Source organism: Protopterus annectens, chromosome 9.part0 (assembly GCF_019279795.1).
Source record: "Protopterus annectens isolate FY-2018-M chromosome 9.part0, PAN1.0, whole genome shotgun sequence".
In the NCBI taxonomy this organism is placed as follows: Eukaryota; Metazoa; Chordata; order Ceratodontiformes; family Protopteridae; genus Protopterus; species Protopterus annectens.
In genome coordinates, this window is record NC_056743.1 from 67,931,752 (window position 1) to 67,957,008 (window position 25,257).

A 25,257-nucleotide genomic window follows, 5' to 3' on the forward strand; every position below is an offset into this window, starting at 1 on the left:
AACGCTGTCCTGTTCGATTCTCAGCTAGAGCGTCTTCTGTGTGGAGACATGCGTGAATGGGCGTACCTTCGTTGAAGGTTGTGCGTCAGGGCCGGCAACTCGCCACGTAAAAATCTACTGCCAATCATTAGCGGACCAGAGTTCCGGTATGGCGACCCCTAACCGGGAAAAGCCAAAAGACACAACATAGTCACTGTTGTGCTTATTGGGATCGAGGACATGTTCGTGATTAACTCTGAAATGTTCCATTCATGTACATATGTCCTTTGAATTATTTCCTTTTACTATTAACAAATATAAAACAAAAAAAAAAAAAAAGGAGGGAAAACTGTACTGTTGGTTAAGAGAAGTGAAGCTTTCTTCACATTCTATTTACGTTGCCATAGCAACAGTAAACAATTACTGCAGTTTCTAAGGACACTGTGCATCCGCGAAGTGCATTTAGCTTCACAGATAACTAATAATAAGAAAAAGTAATGTTGTTTACTTATTAAAATGAAAAACAACCCAAGCAAGGTAAAATAAATACATAATAGGACTATTTGTAAATATTTTATGATTTATCCTCATAGGATTACATATTCCTGGACACACAATTGAAATGTTCCCAAACTACATGTGCACTTAAATGTAGCTGCTTGACTAAAAAGTATTACTCAGTTTAACATATTGATTTCACAAGTTGTCTGCACTGTAAAAGTTACATTTTATATGTTGCTTGAAATTGTCAGTCTCTAGTGCACATGAAAAGATATGTATTACTTTTTGCAACATGTTATCTTTACAGTTACCTCACACTCTGTACAAACTCACTTGGCAACTGATAGCTATTCATTTAAAATATCAGTTTAAATATTAAATGTGCCCTTGAAATGCTATTGACATTTTGACAAAATATAATCTGAACTGTAAAATGAATGACTTGAAAGAAGTGAAGTAATGCACAGATTTCAAAGACAGTTCTTGACACTACAGTAAAAGAAAAAATATATATTCACAAGGAAGTACTGAAATGTTTTAGTCTTCCAGTTAAAATAGCTTACTGTCAACATTTTGCGATATCAGAAAGTTTGAAGAGCTGGGAAATTACTATTATTTGTCTTTATAATGATTATTAGACAGATGTTAGACTCTGCTTTGTTTAATGAATTGTGACACATGTTTATGAGGAAAAGTGGACTCAGTTACTCACATTGCACTACACATTCCTGGAAACTCAACTGAAATGTCCCCAAATTACTTGTGAACTTAAATGAAACTGCCTGATTAATAAGCATAATTTATTTAACAACCTGAATCTATAAGCTATCTGCTCTATATATGTCACTTGTATATGACAGTCTCTGGAGCATACAAAAAAATACATATTATTTTTGCAACATGCTATATTTGCACTAACCATACATTCTAAATGAACCCAATTGGCAACTGATAGTTATTTATTTGAAACATCAGTCTAAATATTAATTGTGCCCTTGAAATATTGTTGCCATTTTGACAAAACAAAACCTGAACTGAAAAAGGAATGATTTGAAGAAGTGAAGTATTGTACAGATTTTAAAGACAGCTATTGATACTACAATGTAAGTAGAAATGTATACATGCAAGGAAAAATTGAAATGCTTTACACTTTTAGTTAAAATAGCTTATTGTTAACTTTTTGCTTTATCAGAAAATTTAAAGAGCTAGGAAAATATTTCTAATTTGTCTTTATAATGTTTGCTAAAGTAATGCTAGTCACTGAAATGTTTAATGGATTGCGAGTCATGTACAAGACAGACTACTGCATGCTATTTCTGTTTACCTATATTTGCTGAATTTCTTTTATTAGTACTGATTTAAAACAAGGGAAAGAAAGGGAAGGGAAATCTCCGCTTTTGGTCAAGGGAGGAGAGGCTTAAGATTACTCTAACTGCACCGAGAACTCTTTAAGATGCTCTAAACACTATTTGATTAATACTTACCTAAGGTAAATCTTGATTACCATATGGGTACCTACACATTCATTCTAGACTTGATGTGATTACCCATTCTGGAAGCAGGAGTTGCCCTATGCAGGGTGGGAATTGTCAAGATGATCATAGTTCATTCTTAGACTCTGCTTTGTAAATCTATAAATATGTAAAAGCATTGCACACTAGAATGTAGGGCACCTCTACTCAGAGTCAGGATACCACTGATAAGCCATGTGTTTTCATAAGTGTAAGTTGAAGTTGGTGAGCTGAAGAGTGGGAAAGTAAAGGAAGGCAGTACACCTACAGTAAATTCATATGTCATTGATAATCACTCATTGTCTCCTACAGAGTACTTTTAGTCAACTTATTTTAGTAATAATCTATTTGTTGTTGGCTTATTTACAGTATGCTCCTCTGTTTCATTTAATTTATCCGAAATGACATATCTGACATGTTTGGGATCTCTTAAGGGTAACTAAATATTGAATATTTTCTAAGTCAACTTAATTGTTTACACTACTAACATTCCATCCTGATATATAAAATACTATAGAATAATAATAGAATAATATAGAATTTCATATCTCTTTTAAGAAAATTCTCCATATAATAATTTAACATATGGAGCTCAGTTGATATTGTTGGTTAACGGTATGAGTGATAATCCAATAGATCTATCTTTATCTATTGGATAAGGAATGACTTTCATTCCATGTTTAATGCGAAATTCATATTTACTTGTATTTGATACTTTAGAATTAATGTTTTATTGAAGTACTTTTTTAAAGCCTGACCAAAATTTTTCCCTACTTGTATTTAAAGAAGAAAGAACATTAAATTACAATCCCAAGTTTACACACATACAAATAACATTCAATGTTATCAGAGAATATGGTATAACTACTATAATCAAAATAAAAAAAAAGAAGCAAAATGTTTCTTCCAACAATAACTTGAAATGGATTTAACATTCTTATTATTAAATACCAATGGCTTAAATAATGCAAATAAAAGATCAAACTTACTAATATATTTAAATCTAAATAAGGCACAAGTAGTATTTCTCCAGGAAACGCATTTTAAGACTAATGATAGCTTTATTTGGAACCCTAAGGACTATACAGTCTTAGCTCAATCCTCCTATAGAACAAAGACAAAAGGAGTATCAATTCTCTGGAAGAAAAACATAATCACTCCAAAAGTTATTTATAAATACGAAGACAAAGAAGGTCTACTAGCATTTGTTATAATTAACTTAATAACAGAATATGGACCTTAGCTTTTCTATATTGGTTCCCAGGAATTGGAGCAGGAATGGTTAAAAAACACCTAGATTTTATTTCCAACAATTATAAAGGAAATCTTATACTGGGAGGAGACTTTAATTGTACCTTAGAAGTTTCTGAAACCACCAAGAAGTCTTTTCGCATAGCAACTATTTCAAAATCCTTAAAATGATGGATTGATTAATTTCATTTAACAGACACATTTAAAGTAAAAATGATAAATCCTTATTATTTTCCCATAAAGACTATAGATTTAGAATACAAACCAGAATAGACAAATTATTCATAGTTCAAGATTTACAAACAAAAGTCCTCAACTTCTCAATAGTTTCATGCCCCTTCTTAAATCTTGACTCTGATAATGAAGCTCCAAATAGAGTTTAAACCTTTAATCCTCTCAATTAGAATTCATCATATATTATGAAAATTAGAGAATTAAGACCCTGGATGTTGTCAGAACTACATTTATTTCTTGAAATTAATAATACAACAGAAATCAGTAGAGTCATGTTTTGGGACACTTTAAAAGCATATTCATTTGGTAAGACCCTTAGCTGGTACAAAAACAAAGTTAGAGAGTGAGAATCTGAATCATTAGACTTGCAAATTAGACTCTTGACAGAAAAATCTAAAAAAAAAATCAGAATTGTGCAGAAGTCAAAAAAGAAATAGAGGAATTAAATAAAAAATATAATGAAATTATAACACGCAAAACTTGTCTAGCCTTGGAAAAATTAAAAATAAACTCATTAGCCTCCTCCCCCAGATATCTACATAACTTATCTACAAGAATTAAAATGCAATCTAAAGCAAATAATAGTGGTATATATCATGAAAAGAAAGGGAAAAAAGTATCAGACATAGGAGACATCCTTGAAGCATTTTGGTTCCATTATATGGAACACTTCAAAAAAGAAGATTTAGATACCAACCAAATAAACTTAGATACAACCTTATCAATATAAAAAAAAATTCCAGAAAACTTAAAACTAGACCTACAAAAACCTATATCCTACAAACAAATGGTTGACAAGATAAACAAAAGTTAATCTTACAAAGCTCCAGGGATAGATGATATAATTACGGAAATTTACAAACTCTTCCCTTCAACAGTAATCACCCTTTTTCATCAAAATTTTGCTAGAAGTCCAATCAGAAGCAAAAATACTACCTTCATGGAAATATTCTCTCATAACACCAATTCTAAAACATAATAAACCATCAGACCTTTGCGCCTCATACAGACCTATATCATTACTGAATAATGATTACAAAATATTTATGTCAATCCTAGCTAACAGAATGAAAATCCCACTTTCAAAGACAATTAATAATGATCATACTGGATTTTTATATAACAGGCACGCACATGATAATATTAAAAGGATACTTACTCTTACAGATTATGTGAATAAAAAAGATAGAGAAACACTTATACTCGGATTAGACATAAAAAAGCCTTCGATTCCCTCAACTGGGAATATTTATTTAAAATTTTAGCATTATTTGAATTTCCTCCTCCCTTCATCTTATTACTAAAAATATATATATTAATAACTTGGCCTACATTAAATTAGGTCCTTTTACCTCAGAGTCTATCCATATAGCGAAAGGTACTAAACAAAGATGCCCCCTTTCTCCTATTTTATTTACTTTGGCTATAGAAAGACTTGCAGAAATAATATGCAATAATCCAAGAATAAAAGGAATAGAAGTCTATGACCAGTACATATCTAAAATAATGCTTCTTGCTGATGATATTTTATTAACCCTATCAAACTCCAAAGAGTAATTAGGAGAGCTAGAAGAAGTAATGGAGAAATTTTATAAGATTTCAGGTCTACACTTTAATAGATCAAAATCAAAATTTCTGTTTTTAAATAAGAAAAAAGAACTACAAGTTACAGATAAATCCATCATAGGAAAACAAGAACTTACGCTAAATTATTTAGGAATAGTGTTATGCAAAAATATAAATGAAACAATATTAATAAATTATAAAAGCATTATTGAAACAAATATATATATAGAAAAGTGGAACAAAATTATATTAACCTTTGAAGACAGATTGCAATTAATAAAAATGGTCTTATTGCCAAAAATACTATATGTAGCATTAGCAATACAGTTAATTCCTGAAAGATGCATTCTTAAAGTAATAAACTCATGTTTAATAAAATGTTTATGGTATCCAAAAAAGAATAGAGTAGCTCTAACTCATGACATTAGACCCTGGAAACAAGGAGGATTGAACTTCCCAGAAATAGAAACATATATAAAGGCATCTGTGCTTAAAACTACAATAGACTGGATAAACCCAAATTATTTTGCCACCTGGAAAGAATTAAAGGGTATATTAACAAATGAATTTAATCTGTTAAAAAAAATGTAATAGTAGACAAATCAAACACACCCTAGTACATACTATGCATAAGTATACAATATAATATAACAAAACCTTCTAAAACAACACTGATTAATCATTACAGCAATTCCTTTAGGAAACTTATCAATGCAAACATAGATCTGAAACTTTGGTTTGACCTTTTAACCCCATTTACCATCACTAAGAACTTCCCTCACAAAATATATAGGGAAACAATAACCTCCTGGGAACAAAATGGATTCTGATGCTGGTTTCAATGTGTAAATAAATTAAATGTTTTAGATATACATATGATAAAAACTTTTTACAATATTCCAACACAGGACTGGTTAACCTTACAAAGCATTCTAATGTACACTCAAGATTTATGCAGCTTAATTAATAATTCCTCATTTAAAGATATTCCAAATCTGATAAGTTTTCTGTATGAATTTATATATAATAGTTGTGAAAAGAAAAATTCCATTTCAAATCTGTATAAAGAGTTAAAACAATTCCCAAACCATCATACTGGCAGTTCTTAACAAAAGGTCAGTTACTGCAGTTATTAGATGAAATGAAACCTAACATCTTACTATCAGTTAATTACACCTCTAACACACAGCACTGGAAAATATTTAACTGGAAATACTTACATAGAGCATTTTTAACACCAGATTGAATTAAAAAGATCAGTACTACTACCAATGGTTTTTGCTGGAGGTGTGAAAAGTCAAATAAAGCAGAATGGATTCATATTTTTATGAGTGTAATAAAATTAAATCATATTGGAATGGAATCAATCATTTTTTACAAGCTTTATTTGATAAATCCTTTACCTTAACTAAAGCATTGATTATACTAAATGTAAATGAAGGTCCCTACCTGAATAAGACAAATATGTATTTGTTATGGACAGTACTTGCTATCTCTAGGAAATGCGTAACCAGAAGGTGGAATTCAAATACACCCCTGACCTTGGAAGAATTCTACACTTTACTGAAGACAACTGCATCGATGGAAATAAAAATCAAAGAACTACAGATCTATCCCCGGCCATTGGTAAATAATCCTTGGAAGAAAGTTACATCTTTGTTGGTCACTCTGCAATAATCAATATTGTAACTCTGATAACTGATCTGTTAATTCTATATTTAATAACATACAGTGTATATAATTGAAAGTCAGGCTATTGTAAATATTGTATATAGTTGTTTAAAATGATATTTAAAAATATTATGTAAATGTTATTTTAATTGAAAATAAACATTTTTTGAGGGAAAAAAATAGAATTTATGCCCTAATAAAGGCTGCGTAATACATGTTTTATTTTCCTGGGATGATAGGATCTATCTGTGAAGGCTTGCATCTTTAGTCTTTTGCTTGTTACTCTTAGGAAATATTGCAACCTTCATTTGGAGTTCTAACTAGGATAGTTATGGGAAAATGGGTCAAGGCAGCACCTTGCTCCAAACAAAAAATGTATAATCTAGCCTTAAAGCAAGGAGCTGCTTGCAGGCTTCATCCTGTTGTCCTGTGTTTGACTCTTTCTGTTTCCGTTTGTGTAATGTTTGGCTCCGAGAAAGCTTCTTAACCAGAAAATGGAAATGCTGACTAAAAAGGTACTTATGGTAATTGATTTTTATCTGGCTAATACCGATTAAAATTAAATAAACATTTTCTCATATTATGATAGAGTCAGTGTTTACATTTTGAATGGATAAATGCTTTATTCAATTAATAAGTAACATTATATGCTGGTAAAATCATGTCCTAACAGTATCCTCACATATGCTTTGATGGATCTCTTTTGCCTGATGTTATTCTGCTTTATATCGAGACTTCAAGAATGTACACAATAGTAGCCATTAACCACATCATTTAAGGATTTGTTTTAAATTATTGAATACAAAACAAACTTAGCAGTGCTTGAGCACAAATGGATGCCCTGCTTTGCTCTATAAAATAGCTTGTAATACTATTAGTAAAACGTTGTTGTCTTTTATTTTATATCCATTGAGGGTCTGTAAGACAAGCATAATAAACATTCCAAAGCTGTCTTTTTTTCCATCTAAAATTTAAATCAAAATTATATAAAAATATAGATTGCTAGCACATATACATTTAAATGTTGAAATATTAATATGTATTCATAATATGAGAATACATAGAGTGCATGCATATTTTATTTCTCTTTTGTAGCCAAGAACGCACAAAATCACAGCTGCACTTTTTAAAACTATTGCCATTGCAAATCTGAAAATTATGGTATCTATTTTTTTCTTTATAAATAATAACAGTCTGATCAAGCAGGACGAATTCATAACAAAATGTATTGAGAACTTTCAACTAATTGAAGAGACTTCATCAGACTGACAAAACATACAGAAATAAAATGCACACTAACCAAGTGATCAAAAACCACCAATAAAGATTTTCACTCTATTGCGTTTCTTTTTCAAAATACAGTTGATGGAAACATAATCATTTACCCCTGAGAGTCTGTCAGCAGCTAATTCCATTTGTCAAAATAGTTCTTTTTAAAGTAAATTATTATGCCAGTCACTCCCTCTATTCCAGCATTGAACCTGCTCTAACACAAAAAAGAGAAACTTAATAAAATTCAGAAAAAAAGAAAGAAGACCGTGTTTTGCCAGAGCATTGTTACTATCATTTTTCTTATAGCATAAATGTGCTGGTATATCCTGTCCCTCAGCCTTTTCTCAGTCTTCCCTCATAGTAAGATGAACATGAGGTTCACATCACAAGACACAGAGAGCCAGTACAGTCACAATTAAAAAGAATCCTTTATTGTAAATAGTTCTACCACTTATTACAATATATTAACTAACACTGATGTACCTACACTGGTTGTGGATGCTATACCAACCCATAGGTTGGAAATTCAATTTGGGTTAGTCTCTCTAAACAGGCCTTAATGTTCATGCCACCCATGTAATAAAAGTGTGATTTAACACCCAGTTCACTGGAAAGACTGGTAAAAAAAATATTCCTGATTTTTTGTCACTGAAAAATGTCAAACACATAGCCTTGAATAAATATTAGTATTGCATTGTACTTTGTTGTTTTAAATAATGCACAGGAGCATCTGCAAAATGGGGGGAAATATCATTCTTTTTAGATAAAAGCTCAACTGTGACATCAGAAATAAGCACCAGGGGATATGACCTGTCAATAATTAAAAAATATATATATTTTAAAAACATTAATTATGTGTCAAAAAATAAGTCCTCTTATACTAACATAGGCAATATATTGTTCTCTGTCCAAAAGGGGTGGTTACTCTGAAAGCGTAAGTAGGAATTAATAAAAGTTAGCTTTTCTTTCTTGTTTTTTTTTTTTTTTCATGTTTCAGACTGGTTGGCTATATTTCACTTTTTGTTTTATTATTTACTTTTTCTTTTAGTAACAGATACACTTAAAACATATGATCATACCAGTTTCTGTAATCATTATCATATTTATTATTATTGTTATTTAGAGTTCTTGAATGGCATAAGTTTCTGCCTGAATTAATTACACCAGTATGACTTATATATAGAAAAGTTTCAACAATTCTTTTCATAAATGAAGTAAATTTCAAATCTTATTTACATGAAACTTTTGAAATGGCATGATTTCCTTTTTTGAGTCATTATTTGCCAGTCTCCCACAACCTACAATCAATTTCAGAAAAAGTGTAACTATTGATAATATGTACATGTTTTGGTCAGGTAAGAGTTCATGTCCTGTAACTCTTGATTCAGTATTTATTTCATAAATCATTTTGCTTCTGTCTCTAGCTATAACTAAATATTGTAAATGTGTTATTTTTCCAGTAGCTGATCATTATAGTCATTTTAATTTGATGAATATAGATCCTATCAAAAACGTATGCTTCTGTGAAATACTTAACAATGTACAGTTTTCTCAAACTAAAGATAACTTTAATGAATCAAATGTATTAAAATTTTTGGATGCTATAAAGACTGATCATAAAAAAAATGGACCAACTTAGAACTGTCTCATTTTTGTTAAAGCCCATTATAAAAATTAACACTTTTCAAAAAATACTTTTCATCTTAATTATTCTATGCAATAATTTCCAAAATCTTTTTTGCATAATACTTAGGATTAACAAACCGTTTTTGGTGCTCCAAATCCATCAAAACTGCATATTCTAAATCACAGTACCAGATAATAATGCAACATTAATATCTTTCTTTCATAAATCTGAACATTATAAAAATTATTAGTTATTCTCCAAAAAGGAAAACAAGGGAAAACCACATGGGTTATATATACTTTTTTATTATTTAAATAGAGATAGACAGTTAAGGCATACATAACACAAGCATAAGGCTACAGTTCAATGTGGAAAAAATGATGATGGAAGTTAAGAAATAAGGAAAGAATGGCCTTTTGGATACACATCCTTAAGGAGAATAACTGCTGTCATACAGAATATTACAATCATAAAGTAGCAGAAAGTATTTTAAGAACAAAACCAACAAGGGAATGGAGAAAGGAAATTCTACCAATAGGGGTGACTACAATTAGAAGTACAGAGAATAGGCAATGGGGCTGGAATTTACTGGAGGAAGCTGGCAAAGGAACCTAGGTATTGGGAGCAAATAACTAGGAAAGATAATGGAGTAGGAGAAAGCCAAGAAGACATTTGGACTGCAGGCTAGAGAATGACTTCCCTATCAGGGAATGATATCAGTGTATAGTCAAGAGAAGGGGATAGGGAAATCCTAAGTGAAAGATCAGCACTAGCAGAGTATTTAATTCAATATAGAACAGAAGCTTCTTTTAAAATAGGGATAATTAGTAGGGCATATAAAATATTGCATAGTAGTTATTTGAATCAATCAGAAGAGATCAAACAAAATTGGGAAAACAGATTTGATATGCAGTTCATAAAGAAACAATGGAAGGATATATGTATGGCTGCCAAATATGCAACAAAGTCTAGAAAATTTAGGATTTTAGCCTGGATGTGTTTGCATAGGTACTTTTATACCCCAAACAGAATCCAAATAATTTTTCCTCAGGTAGGCAGCAAAGGTTGGAGGTGTGATGGGGAAGAAAGTGATAACTGGGAACATATCTGTTGGGTGTGTAATGAGTTGGAAGACTTTAAAAAAATCCATGCAGAGTACTATGTCAGAAATACTGGGTGTGTAAATGAGTGTAACAAGGGAAATTATTTTTTGAGCTGGGATACAGGATTTGAATTGCATAGGCATAGTAAGACCTTGTTAAGTTTAATTCTGGTGACTGACAAAAAAGCAAATACTAGAAAATAGAAATTAAAATCTAAACCAACTATACATGAAGTAGTGAATATTGTAACAGAGATAGAAGAACAGGAAGTAGGATCTTTAAAAAAGAGTAGTAGTAAATTATGTAGAAAAAAATGAAATTGAGTTTTCAAAGAGGAATAAAGTTTAAGAAAAGGTAAGAACTGAATAATTTATGTAATGTTGCCTAGATTATAGGATATATAACAATATATGTGATGCGTAATGTTTGAAAATGTGAAATTGTTAATATGGTTTGATTACTTTTATAAACATGTAAGTTTTTGCATATGTCACAAGTGATAATTCAATAAATGTGTTTAAAAATATATTAATCCTGCTGTTCTTCCATTTTTATCTAAGGACAGAAAATCTGAAGTCAGATATAAGCTGCAAGGTTACATGGAATGACCTTGGGGGAATTCATAAAGGTAGCAAGGCATTTTTCAACTTTTTTTGGAATTCAGGGACAGCCCTAACATGATGCTGCATGGTACTCTATCATGAAGATGTGCAGCAGTTTAAAGGGCTGCCTCCATACCTCTGCTATACGGTAATGATGCAGTCCTGGGGAGTGGGTAATTTAAGATGGCCCTCTCTCCTGAACCTCGCCCAGGAAGATATCTACATGCCAAGTAATTCAGAAAATCACTCAGATATGTGAATTACCATGGCCAGCCCCACTATGTCATGGCTTTCAACATGTTGGCTGTGTTTGTCTACCAGAAATTAATGTAGTATAGGGATAGGGGGTGGGGAGAATCAGTAGCCACTAGGAATAATACATTTGTTTCTTAATGAAACTGACAGCAGTATGGGATTTGGGAGTCACCAGGATAATGTAAGTGTGCCGAGACTGGGGGTGGGGAAGAAACACTAGATACTAGATTTGTCTATGTATCTTTTGCCAAGACTGTGTTTTTAGGTCTGTCTTACCTTACACATTGAAAACAATGAACTAAAGAAAATACAATGGAGTAAGAACTGACTGTTGCATTGCTTACAATATAATAAATTCATTAATGTATCTTACAGGAGGTATGTTGGGTTTATTTTTGTATTTAGCAAGACCTAGAGAAAGAACCTACAAAAAATGTAGTTTGTTCTTACAGTAAGTAGATATAATCTCACAGTTAGGAAGTATATGTAGGCTGAATGTGGGGATATTCACTATGAGGGTCTTGCTACATGCAAAAAACATTGTTTTAGGTACAAAGCTTAGTTCATCTACAAGCAGTTTCGTTTTCAAGCTGAGACTATCATGCAGTTTAATTAGGGACAGTCGGGATTCATGTAGCATGTTGGAGCCATATGCAGTTCACCTTTGGAGAGTCCTGAATGAACATTTAATAAAACTGATTTTTTTTTTTTGTATAAATGTTAAGCAGGTAAATTTAGGGCCATCAGAGAAAGATCAGAGAGCAGAAGTCAATAATCTTACTTGTATATGCTGTGACAAAGTGTCAAATAACTCCTTAGTTTAAAAAATAATAAGAAAAGATATAAAAAGTAATTTAAAGACTGGAAAATATGTAGTTAAAATCAGAAAAGCTTTTATGAGAAGTTTCATGTCTTACATTACCTCTGTTTTATATAATATGAACCTTGTTTGTTGAATTATGTGGGTTATATCTACGGCGGCAAAGAAACTGGTATCTGTGGAATTTCAGGGGTCTATATTAATAGACAGAAGAGGACTTTCAGCAAACACCTCTTGGTCGGCACGTAATGAGCGAATGCGCTAAAGCATGAACCCTCAAAACAGCAGTTTCTTTCCCAGGCACACACACACACACGCACTTTAAAACATCACAACTTGGGGGGCTTTGCCCCCCACAATCCCCACCCCCTAACTAAATACACCAACACTGAGATCGCACTACAGTGAGGAAAGGAGCGAACACACGGGGATGACCAAGCGATTTCTTTCCCAGGGAAAGAGATTGCTGTTTTGAGTGTTCGCGCTTTAGTGCATTCGCTCATTACGTATCGCCCAAGAGGTGTTCGCTGAATCACCTCTTTGGTCTTTTAATATAGACCTGAATTTCAGTAGGAGAGTAATATTGAGATTCAGATATAGGTACTCACTGCAATCACATGTTCAAGGGATGTCTGCACAGCAACAATTTAAATCAGGCCTCCTGATAGCTTAGGAAAATATGCATAATATCAATAGTATTGGCAAAAAACACTCTTCTTCAAGCTAGATGGTTGCAAAAACATCTAGCTCAAAGCACTTCAAGTTAACCTTGAAAAATGTAATCAGGTCATTCACCCAATTATTTAATTGCCAGATATAACCTAAATAATAGTAATTGGCTTGACATACAAGTTTGTAGGGAATCTTTCCTCAATAAAACTTTACTATCTTTGGAAACCCATGGAAATAATACACCTAAAATTTTGGAATTAATGTATAATATTAGTAATGAATCATAAAGAGGCACCTCATTCATATCTATAATCTACAAAACTATTAGATCAGACTTTAATTTTATAAGATGCCTTTATATTGGAACTACTCTACCAAAAATAAATAAAGAAGAATTTACTACCAATAATAAAAAAAAAACTTTTCCTAAGCTCAATAGGAAAAACAACAATCTCCCCCTACTGGAAAATATACATTTGGAAATTTCTACACAGATGTTACTTAACACCACTTAGAATTGCTAAGATTTGTGAAAAAAAAAATATGAAATGCTGGAGATGCAATGCTGAAAATGCTGATTGGTATCATATGATTGTTAATTGTAAGATGGTGTCTTTATTTTGGAATGAATTTAGAAACTTTTGCAAGGCCCTATGGAATGACAAGTGTATGATTTCTGATTCTCTTATTTTATTTAATGTGCCGGTTCCAAAGATTATACCAAAAACTCAAGTACACATTTTATGATCAATTCTTGCAGTCGCAAGAAAGGCTATAACAAAAAAAATTGGAAAAATAATTCTCCTCTCTCTTTTAACAATCAATTAATTTATTTAGCCAAGTCAGTGTGTGATAAAGAAATTACCAGCATAAAGCTGAGAAAAAAAATTCAACACACAAATTGATTGCTTGGAAAATGTATTCTTTATTACAAAAATGTAGCTGATTTCCTGAATGTATATATACATGTATCATTTTGTTATGGGCTTTGTATATAGTTTTTTTTTTTCCTTATTCTGTTATAATTGTAAATACAATGTTGTTTTTATTGTTCTTATTAAAATAAAAAACATTGTTGGGGAAAAAAAGGGAAAAAATGTAATCAGGCTAATTAGTATTTGCTCTCATGTATCTACTACAACTATCAAAGCTTCATTTATTAATGGATATAAAGACCACATTGTGGGTGGCCACGGTGGTGCAGCGGTTAGCGTTGCCACCTCACAGCATGTGGTTCTCCAGTTTGATCCTTGGCTGGGGTGCCTTCTGTGCGGAGTCTGCATGTCCTCCCTGTGGTCGCGTGGTTTTCCTCCGGGTGCTCCGGTTTCCTCCCACATCCCAAAGACATGCTGTAGGTGGATTGAGCACTCTAAATTGGCCCTAGGTGTGATTGTGTGCATGTGTGTGCCTTCTGTGGAAGGTTGGGCGCCGGGCTGGCAACTTGACACCATAAAACTCCACTGCCAATCATGAGCGGACAGGTGATCCACTGTGGCGACCCCTAACCGGGAAAAGCCAAAAGAAGAAGAAGAAGATAAAGACCACATTGTATCAAAAGTACGCCAACCATCAAATAAGCAACAGAGCCAGTGTCTCACCCCCCCCCCCAGCATGCTACAGTAAATAGCATTGTAATGATTTCCCAAGTCAAACTTGGTCCTACTTTCTGTTTCAGATAATTCTGTCTTTTGCAGTTAGAGAAACTATATAGGAAAACAGATTCTAACTTTAACATACTACATACTGCAGTTCTGAAAATGGCAGCCCCCACTAATATCTAAGTTGTTAACTTATCTTTGTTGCAATGTTTTGTTCTCCTCCAGTATTATAATTGTACATTTTAAGGTAATGATTATCATCCCACTGTCTAAGATCTCATCAAAAATCACTTCAGGTGACTTCAAGTCCTATTGAATCACTAAAGTAATCATAAAACCAATTCAGACCAAGGTATATGAACATATAAAAAGCTATGGCTAATTACCAGATGCTCAGCGTGGCTTTCATAGAGGATATGGCAACATGGCAGCCTGTCATACAGCCACCAGCTCATTTTATAACAATCTGAATGATACCCTTTTCACAAGAGGTATCCTTGTTGGTATATCTCATGTCTTCAAAATGTTCAGCTGCTCCCTTTTTGCATTTCATAGGTTTATAGATTAGTACTAGGCTATACTTGTCCTTGTGTGTCATTTTAAGCCTAGCTAATTATCCTATGTGAGAATTAAACCATGCACCTTGTGATGTAAGGTAAGTACCTTAACCATTATGCAAACCTCTCACTCCTGAAGTTAGATAAGTTAGGCAAGATAACTTTCGGTGAGAACAATATTGTTTCTAAATAATTCTCAAACAGAATCTCTCAAGTGTGCTTACATACCTCCTTTTCTGAAATTGGTACTTCATGCAGTAACAGTGTCATTTTCCCTACCTATAAATACCATAAAAAAGATCTTGTGTCTCTCAAATGTATTATGTGTGCAGTTTACATCCTTTTATTAAAATACAGATAGCTCAAGTTAAAACAAAACCTGGAATTTGACTAAACTTAATCTTACTACAAACCCAAGAAGTGTCCATGGTCTTTTCCATCTTTCATAAGCTGGCTGAAGCCACCCTGTACTCCTTAAAGACCACATATATAATGTTATCTTGGCTGGAGTGCCTTCTTTGTGGAGTCTGCATGTCCTCCCCATGGTCAAGTGGCCTCCGAAAGACGTGTGAATGAGTGTGCCTTCGCTGAAGGTTGGGCGTCTGGCTGGCAACTTGGCACCATAAAAATCGACTGCCAATCATTAGCAGACCAGAGTTCTGCTGTGGCGACCCCTAACCGGGAAAAAGCTGAAAAGACAAACAACAACATAATGTTATCTCCCATGTAGCTCAACAAAATGCTTGGGAGTCCATTTGGACCCCTCACTGTCATAACATAATAGACATTATCTCAGCTAAACCTTTCATTCCTACTCTTTTCTTTGGAATGCAATGTTCTGACTGAAAAGTACCGTTACCTAAGCTAGTATATAATCTCCCCATTGTAGGCCTCCACTCGACCTCCAAATTCCATCCCTTTCCAGGTCACAGTAAATATGGTGGGTAGGCTTATCTGGTTTATCTTTGTCAGAGCCCAACCCACCATTCTTGATTCGAAGGTCTCACTGGATAACAGTGACAGCCACTGTTACCCTTTTCTTGGCTACAATTATATTTAACAAATAAATCAACAGCAGTACTGTCTCATAGTATGAGGACTATCCATAGCGAACCAATGTGTCTCCTTAGGAAAAAACAGCACATTTTAATGGAAAAGATACTCTTCAATTTAGGAAGTGAAGACAGGGTTTTTTTTTTATTCATCCAGCCTGTTGTGGCTGGAATCAGCTACCAGCTGATACTTAGAAACAAACAAATCTACCAAAGCCAAATTTGAGGTAAATTTGGCCTCCCAGGCCAAGGACAACCACAAGGCATTATTTAGCTATGTCTACAACCTCAAAGGCAATACACAATTGTGTGCAGAGCTCATTGTAAATGGAGCCACCTATACTGAACCAGAAGATATAGCAAACCTACTGAACGACAAATTAATCTCCAACTTTACCCCACTCTCCCCCCTCAGCTTTCCCTCAGGAAATATCATCAAATATATCTCCCCCTGCCATCAGTAAGGAACAGGTCCTTAATGTTCTTCCTAAGGCCAAGAACACTGCATTAATGGACACAGGCAGTATCCCAGGATGTCTTCTAAATAGCATGAAACATGACCTATTAGGACCTCTGGAATTGCTGTTTAACTGTAGCCTCCAAACAGACTTAATGCCTCATGAATGGAGGACAGCAACAATCATCCCTCTGCAGAAAGTTGGGCCATTGACAGACTCTGGAAACTACAGATCCATAAGTCTCACTGGTCTCATATGCAAAGCCATGGAAATAATTATCATGGAAATGATCAATAATGATACAGTAAACCTCCAGACACTGGACTCAACCTATTTCATTTTTTTAAAGGGCAGGTCATCCCTACTCAGCCTGGAGGACTTTTTTAAGAAGGTCACCAAAACAATGGATTAGGGGAAAATGGTTCACACTGGCTACCGTGACCTGGCCAAGACATTTGATACAATAGCCTTCAAACCCGTATTTCACCCAGTGGATAGCCAACTAGTTCAAAGGCAGGACCCAGGAAGTTTGAATTGAGGAGTCCACCTCTACAAAGAGGCCAGTCACAAGTTGAGTCCCTCAGGGATTGGTCCTTGGACTACTGTTTTTTTGCATTTACCTCTATGAAGTCAGGGCCAATGTCAGTGGTCTCTGGTTGACTAAATTTGTAGATGAATGTAAATTAGGAGCTGTCATAGAATCCCATACTGACACAAATGTTCTCCAGGAAGGGCTGACACAGACAAACAACTGGTGTCAGAGCCATGAACTACAACTTAATGCCAAGAAATGCATAACAGTATTTTTGGGGAAGTCATCAACCACTGGTAACTGTCATAGACAAAACACCTCTTAGAGTTGTCCCAGTAGTCAGGTACTTGGAGATACACATAGACAGTAATCTAGCCTGTGACCTCCATGTGTCTACAATAGTGACAATATCATAGTATGTTGTACAACTTATAAACAAAGGCATGGCATCTAGGTCCAAGGAAGTCATTGTTTCACTGTATTTGACATTCATCAGACCTATCACTGAGTACAATGCCCCCTTTGGTATGTACCTAATCAGGCCTTTCTAACAATTGGAACGTCCAAAGAAGTTCCTCATTAAAAGAATACAGAGTGTAAGTAACAGGCCCTATCCCTGTATTCTGTCTCTTACAGGCTGTTGAGGGGAGATCTATGCCTGGCATACAGGGTATTGTCAGTCCCCACTCTGATGGACCTCCTGCATAGCCACAAAACAAACAGCACCAGAATTACCCATTCAAAAGACGTAAACCTTGCATGTGATATAAATATGACCTGCTGGAGAGACAGGTATGTATCCCAGAGACTACCCTGTCTCTGGAACAGGCTCCCTATCCATGTGAAGCAGAGTTCCTCCCTAACCTAATTCAAGTGTAACTTGGACAATTGGATGGGGAGCAGGAAATGCATCCCTGGTTTGGCACCTATGTCTCTAATGGACAACTGCAAATTGTAAATGGTTCATCTCCCAGGCCCCTGCTTATAAATGTTTCATCTCCCAAGCCCCTGCTTACAAATTGTTCATCTCCCAAGACCCTGCTTACACTTATCAAGGATATCAGAACTTGTTCGAGATTTGGGATGCATGGCTAGGCTTAAAAGGCCCTTGTGGAAGTTAGGCTAGTAAACATGTATGAACCTATATGGAAGGATTCAAGTCTAAAGTAAAATAACACCTACTAAATGAAAGTGAATATAAGTGCCTCAGTGGCAGTTGGTAATGGTCTGTGATAATATTTCATTTGTGATATCCTTCTTGCATAAGACAAACTGTCTGCATCTTTTTTTTTTAAGAATGTAAAAGTGTTTGCTGGTTGGTAACACTGTGATGTAACAACTGTGATCTAAATAGCAGTGATATACCTTTATAAAGTGAGCCCAATTGCCAGTTAAACTATTTAAGTTGATTTCTTTCTTTATTTTTTGTTCTATGGCCAGTCATTATTTAGCTGTTCTCATTAAGCTTTTAACTATGTAAGACTTGGCCATGGCTGGAAAGGGTCTCATGGCCAGTCCGCCTACCCTGTAAATACATGAGCAAACAAACAAATAGGTACACAGCAAAAAAAAAAAAAAGGATCTATTAAAATCCCTAGGGGGACGTATGTCCCATGGGGAAAAGACCTTGTTATCATCATGAGTTGTTTTATGATTCATAGACATATTAGCTGCAATTTGGAAAGACCTCATTATTACCTAATTTGCATGTCTGTGAATAGCAGTTAACTAACCTAAAGTGCAGATCAGCACTTCCCACAGTAAAGAGGTGGCAGCATTGTATAACTACAGGTATCCCATACTCACTGTCCCTAACACACATGGACATTGTAATACATGCACACACACACACATAGACACACACATACACACACACGCACGCACATGCACACACGCACACACACACACATGCACGAGCGCGTGCATACACGCACACACACACACACACACACACACACACACACACACACACAGACACACACACACGCACACACGCACGCGCACACACACACACACAGACACACACACACGCGTGCACACACACACACGCACGCGCACACACACATGCACGCACACACGCACGCACACGCACACACACACACACACACGCGCACACACACACACACACACACACACACACACACACACACACACACACACACACACACACCATGACATCTCCTTTTCCTCTGGAAGGTAATATACAGATGATTACAGTCAGTGGTTAGTGCCAGTCATTTGGGTTTCACATTTCATATTCTTCAGTAACTGCATGATAGGCACAACCTGTCATGAGATTAAGAGGTATGCCTAATACGTCTGGTCCTTCTCCTTCATATAGTATGACATGTTGCAGGCATTGCATAATGCCCAGTATCCTAACTATACAGAAACACTTGACTAAATTATCAGTTAGTGCAGTGGACTAATGGAGGGGAGGGTCATGTCAGGGGAATATGGCTCATATCCCTGTTCCTCCCTATTTTTCTTTTTAACATGCATATTTTAAATATTAATTCCTGGTGCCACATTTCCTCCTATGCACCCTGTCCACATTCTGTTTACAAGCCCCTAAGAGCAAGAAGTTAGTTATCCCTGATGACTAGTATTCCATCTCAGATCCCTGTACTGTTAAAGTACAGTTTTAAGATATGAGGAATTAGAGTTATCCCTGGTGTCTTGTGTTTCTCTGTAACACCTGTACTGTTAAAGGGAATTGTGTTGACTCACTGAAGGTAATTTGGGCAATGGTAAAACGTTTAAAAACTTCCCCCTGAAACTACTTTTCGTGAGCATAAGAAAACACTCATTGTAGGAGGACATCCCCCACATACCTGAACTTTTATATAATAGCTACAATGTCACACAACACTGGAGAAAAAGACAAACTCCACTGTTGGCAAAGTTAGTGTTGCTGAACAACATTCACACATTTTGCATTCAGCAAAACTAACTTTGCCAGTTTGACATGTTACCCTGTGAAAGTGCCATTAAAACATGAGACACTAGAGTTATCACTGGTGCCTATTATCCCCCCACCAATCTCAATGCTGTTAAAGTGACATTATACCCTGGTGTCTGATGGTCCCCTACCCAATGTTACAGGGTCTACTCATTAGTCTGTCAGTGTGTGTGGAATAATGACATGCATGCACCTAATCCAACCCCTCAGTACCCCCCCACTGCTACTTTCCAAGCAGACACACACACACACGTGCACTCACACATGCAGCTCCTTACATGCACACATTCTCACCCCCCTCCCCCAAATACTATCTGACCACATAACTCCACAGCACTTACCTCTACTGCAATGGATGAAAATGGCCATTTGGCTGTGATCACTACCTCAAAATGGAATGAGCAGTCATACTGATTTCCGTGACTGAGAGGTTGAATTGCTAACCACATAGATACCTTCTGAAAAAGCAATTCTGCAAGAGAGAGCACATGGCTAATTAGCACATGCCCCTTCTCCTAAACTGCTTTATTAGCATGTGACAAAAAGCACCATGTCTGTGCTGTCCCTGAATACAAAAAGATTACCTCAAGGTGTTGACATCATGTGCACATCAAGGTAACATTTAAGAATTACACCCGTACTCTTAGCTATATGCTCATCCAAGATATTTCTCACCACTGAGCATCTTACTAGTGTACTTACATCTCTCCCTTATTTGGTAGAATGTTTCTGATTTTGCCTCATATTTGTGTCCTGTCCCTTTTAAAATGTTTTATTTTTTTGGCAAATCACTGACGATTATAGTTAAGCAATAATTCTGGCCATGAATTTCATATTTTTTTATTTTTCAAAAAACAAATACTGAAGCAAAGCATTTTCTTTTTAACTTGTGAATTACAGTAATATTTAAAAATAATCCCTCATTTTCAGTCTTTATCCCCTCCCATTATTTTTGGCTTTCATTTGTTTATCATGCAATATTCACTGATGTAACCATGACATTCCAAGTATGAGGAGCAATTGTCAAGGTTGTGCCACATGCAGTGAACTGTTTAATGGCATGTGGAGTAGGACCTTTTGGATGTTGTATCTCAGATAATAAATGTTTAAGAAAATTTGAATACAAAATTAGAGGATGTCATTCTCACAGGCCATTCATTCCCTTGCTGTCCTTACTCAAAAACTGTTCTGCTTATAAGCTACTAGCTTCCTGGTGTCCTAGCAACAGGTTGCTGTCTGTTACTGTGGTCCCTCAAATAATACAGACAGATCAAACATTAAATCAAAAATCTTTGTTAAAATGTACCCCTTTAATCAAAGTAGAAGCAAAAGAACTCTTCATTGCTCAGCAAATGTGGTTCCTAGAACATTTAATTTATCAATACCTGACAGATCTAGCAAAGCTACACAAGTTGATTGACTTCTGTTTTTCTTCGTATCTGTCTCTTTCCTTTGCTTTCCTCTTTCTTTCTCCATCTCTCTCTGCACAACTTTTAATCAAGAAAAACATTCCAGCATTTCTCTACCTCAAATATATTACAAGATATATGTAATTAAAATAGTCTCTGGCTTTCCTTCTCTACAGGGGAGCATTGTTAAAATATGTCTGTCTAGTCTGTCACAAATCACTTCCTCCTCCAGACAGGAGAATGTGATAATTACACTTCTAAATCTCATGCATTAGAAAATTAAAGTTACAGCTGACCGAGATCAAGGATGCCTGTCATTGTTTTATTTTTCTGTCATGCTTCTTGTCTATGGCACCTTCACAGTGGGGTTTAATTTATAAAGGATGTTTTGTAGTGTCTAATTATACCTGAACTGTAGGATTCACATTCTGTGCACAGATTTAAATTAATTTGCTGTAATCCCACGTATAATTCCCTAGCTAATAGCTCCACTGCAGATACTCTAATTATTTATAACAGGGCCATTAGCAATAATCCAGCACTTCAACTCACACCATGGAGGAAATGTGGCTCATTATACAACTCCTTCAGTCATACTTTCATGTACATTCACTTCTAGCAAAACTTATTCCTGTTAGTCTTTCAAAGTGACATATAAAGTTGTTTTCCCTACAGTTTTAGTGCTGCAAATGAATCAAAAGTTTTGTTTACAGTTACTATGTAAACATCATGTATTACTCTTTCACAAATAATATGGTTACGAAGGTTTATGCTAAGAAAGTCAGTCTTACTTCACTGATAATCTAAGGCAAAACTTCAACTACAGAGCATACTAGTGGTCAAAATGTTCAGATAATTTAAATAAATAAATTTGTTGAAAGGTTAAAGAACCTGGTGAACAATGTATTAATTGTGGGCTGCATAAATACAAGCTGAAACTGTATTCCAGCCATATCAGCATTATGAAGGTTATTAGATTACATTTTGGCTAAGTGCAGATTGATGTGTTTTATCATTATAATTGAATGGATATATGACAATGAATTGCACCGCTAACTGATGGTGGGGTAAGCAATTTTCTCCTCTTCTCCCCTGTTATGTGATCTCAGAATTTGTCATATATAAAGTAATGAAGATGGGGGCACACCCCCCCCAAAGTTGGCATTGCAAATGGCTTGCCCTACTGCAAAAGGCTGGTTTGGGGGATTTTTGCCTTATGTTGAGTTTTTTTTAATACGTTCAATGAAACCCATTAGTTTTAGAAGATTGTGTTTCATTATGTCAATTCTTTAGTTATTCTACAATTGTGTATTTCTTTTGAGCAAAACGTAGCCAGAACACCAGCAAAGTTCACATCGTTTTTTTGATAGAAACCGAGTATAAAGGATTAGACCAGATAAGATCACCTTAGCTAGACAGATGGCAGGAGACTTTCTTTCTGATGCCCTGTCTGCAGGAGGAATAAAGATGCTTTGTTGAAGTTTCAAAAAGTTAAGTAGACAGATGGATTAGTGTTCTTGTTCTAATACATTACACTCAACAGGTTAGTTATTTAAGGATAGTAACAAACAATGATGGCAGGGACCAAATTCTCCCTCCCTCCTCTTGCTATAAGTACTAAATCCTTAATTTCACGCTTATTCCTCCTACATTTTTAGTGCTGTAAATGAAAGTGCCCTTAAAATAAAATACACAAAGCTAATCTCTTAGCCCTGAGGTTATTCCTTCATTTGAATATACCAGAAGGACTCATGAGGGTTTATCAGCTCAGCAATCTGTGAAACCTCTTTTTTTTGGTTTAACAGTTCTTTTTTTCTATGTCTGTTCAAAATTAAAATAGATAATTCAAGCATGATAAAATACCACGAACAACCACTACAGAACTATGTTTAAGAAAACACTTTAACCTGAACTTCATCAGATCCATCTAATAGAGTGGTTTGTGGAATGATTTACAGTTTGATCACTGGGAATGTTTGTTTTATGAGGCTATTCACAGACTTTATAAACCTGTTTGTATCACAAGTAACATGAGAGGCTGAGTCTGTCCTTGTGGTGTTCATATTCCTTGAAGTACACTATGAAAACTTTATTACAGAACCTTTTTTCAGTCTTACTTTCTTTATCAATGCTTATATCACATGTAATATGTCAGGCTGTGCCTACTTTAATGGAGCTCATATTTCCTGGAATACATCATGAAGGACTGGTGTTCTCTTGCTTTGCAAAAAAAGAATTATAGTGCTTACCTGATTACAGTAATATTAGTGACATTTTTAAATTGCAGGCCATTGGCTTTAATTAATGCTATATGATGAAATAAGTGTAATATATTTTGGGTAACACTCAGAGATGTTTATGGGATCAAAGAGGTAATACAGGACATTGTTATAGGGCAGTGGAAAAAATAATATCTTGTAGTATCTTCTAAAGATGGAGTGTTAGATATTATGATGTCAGGTCTTGGAGCATGGTTTATAGATTTATTATGAAATATGCAGATGAGTTCATTTGTTAAAGCTTTAGTGAAGGGCTGAGCAGGAAAAATAAAAATCGTGTTTGCTGCCATTTCAGCCCAACTTTATTTAGATCATGGATAAAGAAGATACATAAAGTTACTGAAGAATGAAATTGCTAATTTAGTACTTGTAGAAAGAGGAGAGAGGGAGAATTGTGTTGTACATAATTATAATTATAATAAGTGAAGTATTTCCAATCATTTAACCCTCCCCCATATGGGACATTTGATTTTTGAAAATGTTGTGTTTGGATAAGCAGATAAGCAAGGCATTGATAACTCATGTCACAGAAGTAGATAGGTATGTATGTGTGTGTGTGTGTAAGTAGGTGTGGGAATTGAAGTAGTATTACAGAGATCGCTTATTTAGCTTTGATGCAGAACTGGTAAGGAACTATGCCATGAGAATAAGAGTCAACAGTAAGAAACCCCTCTGTCCCATTATGCGACAAACCTTTCTACCACTTCTCCTCAATTTCCTTCCTAACTTAATCCCCACTTTACATTTTAGTTTCTTTCAGGCCTTCCCACTTTATCCATCTTCTTCTCATGTGCTCCACCACTCTCATATAACCAGGTTGTGTGTCAGTAATTACCCTCATATTCATAACCGCCATTATCCTTAACTCTTCAGCTATACAATGCCTCTTTCCCTCTTCTAACTTTAACTGCTGTCTACCTACTGACTAATGTTTCACACTCCTTACCTCAAACGTATTTATTCCTCGCATTTGTACTATGACCTCCATACCCATGTGTAGATCCCAGTGCTCGTGCTGTGTGCCATGTCTTTAAGAAGCATGTCAAAGATGTAACATGCATGCATAAATGTCAAGCATGTGCCATTCCTAGTGCCCTTTTGAGAGTGCCGCCAGAGAGTAAGCATGTATGATTCCAGCAGTTAGTTTGTATACAAGTTACTTCAGTTAAAGTCCATAAACTTTTATTGTGATGTGTTTGTATAAAATAAAGCTGCTTGGACAGAATCCACGAAGGCTCTTCTATAGTGTCCTAAGTAGGAGAGCAATATGGTGTCAGAACTGACATCACAGAGAGTAATATTTGGAGCCATGAGGTACAGAGATGACAGAGAAGGTAAACTAAGAG